Below are 1,487 nucleotides of genomic sequence, written 5' to 3'. Positions count from 1 at the left end.
CAGGTAACAGGTTATGTTCCAAAAATGAACAATAATACTGGACATTGACGGTCTGTCCTGGAGGTATGGCATTTTGAACTACTATTACTAAGATATGTATACACAGTTGAACCCTGATTTTACTTTCCCAGATTGTGTATTTTCCCACATCATTCAATCTTGTTGTTCTCATGTGCAAAATGTTATAGGTTTTTTACCTAGGTTCCCTGAAAAAATGTGAGTTTGAGATTCCACTATAAAGAGTTAATATCTTGGAACTTGCAAGCAGAAATTGCTTTTATTAGCGATAGTTGTAAAATTTTAACAAGTATAACAGAAAAGTGCTATTTTTAGTGACAGTAAAGATTTTCTGTACTTTCTCTGCGTTCAAAACTTAATTCAGAAATTGTGAATTTAATAATTACTAGAGGCACATAATTTTGGTAAATAAAACAATATTTTGTTACAAAAAGAGTCTATTTCAGGTTCAAAAGGGGTAAATAAAATAAAATTTCGGTGTTATAGCAGTGAGAATTCGTATCGAAAGTGGTATAAAAAAAGACATTTGATTTTAGAATTGTGAACATAATCCTAAATTTGATTTAAGAACTACACTTGTTACACAAAATTAACATTTTACTTCTAATACCACATTTATGTAGTTATCATAGTATTAAGTTTATTTCTGTGTAAAGGAGTCCATTTTTTCTTCTCCAATATTTACAGCAGAATTAATCAATTTTCCGTGAATTGTATAACTCATATGATAATTCAGGCCTCGGAAGATGTCACGCAGGTAAATAAACCCTAAATTTCGTGTTTAAGAGTTTATTTTGCAGTTCATTTCACATTATTTCATGACAAAACATCATAGCGAAATGCATCTCTCACCTTTCAAAAACATGTTTTTTGATATTTCGATTTTTCATCAAAAACTAAATATGTATGCCCCTAATAATTACATTGGAACCCTGACTTTACATTCCCCAGTTTTACATTTTCTACATTATACATTCAATCTTGATGGTCCCAACATAGCAAAATGATGTAAAATTTTCCTAGATTTTACATTTTCCCACATTTTAAGTTTTTTCGCCCGGATCCCCTGAAATAACATAAAATCAAGGTTCCACTGTGTACCAATTCCCTAAATAAATCAAATTATAGTGCAGCATATGTGGAAAAACCAAATACATTTACATGTTGCAAGATATTTGTAGTGTTTCTATAATAATGAACCTTTTGAATTTTTAAATGTCAGAAAATAAGTTTTTCCTGAAATGAATTTACAGTTGTGCAAAGGACTCAAGCTCAAATTGGGAGTGACATCCATGAGAAGTGAACTAATTGAGGTGGTTTTTAAAAATTAGTTGCATGTATAGCAAATTGCGCATTGCTTTTTAAAAAATAATAGTTTAATCAGTGTAAGATAGCACTACAAGTATATTTTCTGAGTAGCATTTTCCCTGTTTTGTTCTACAGCTATATGCCATGTGCACCATAAGTAA

This window comes from Lepisma saccharinum, chromosome 4, assembly GCF_977018435.1.
Source record: "Lepisma saccharinum chromosome 4, izLepSacc3.1, whole genome shotgun sequence".
NCBI lineage: Eukaryota > Metazoa > Arthropoda > Insecta > Zygentoma > Lepismatidae > Lepisma > Lepisma saccharinum.
Note: the sequence above shows the minus strand (reverse complement) of the source record.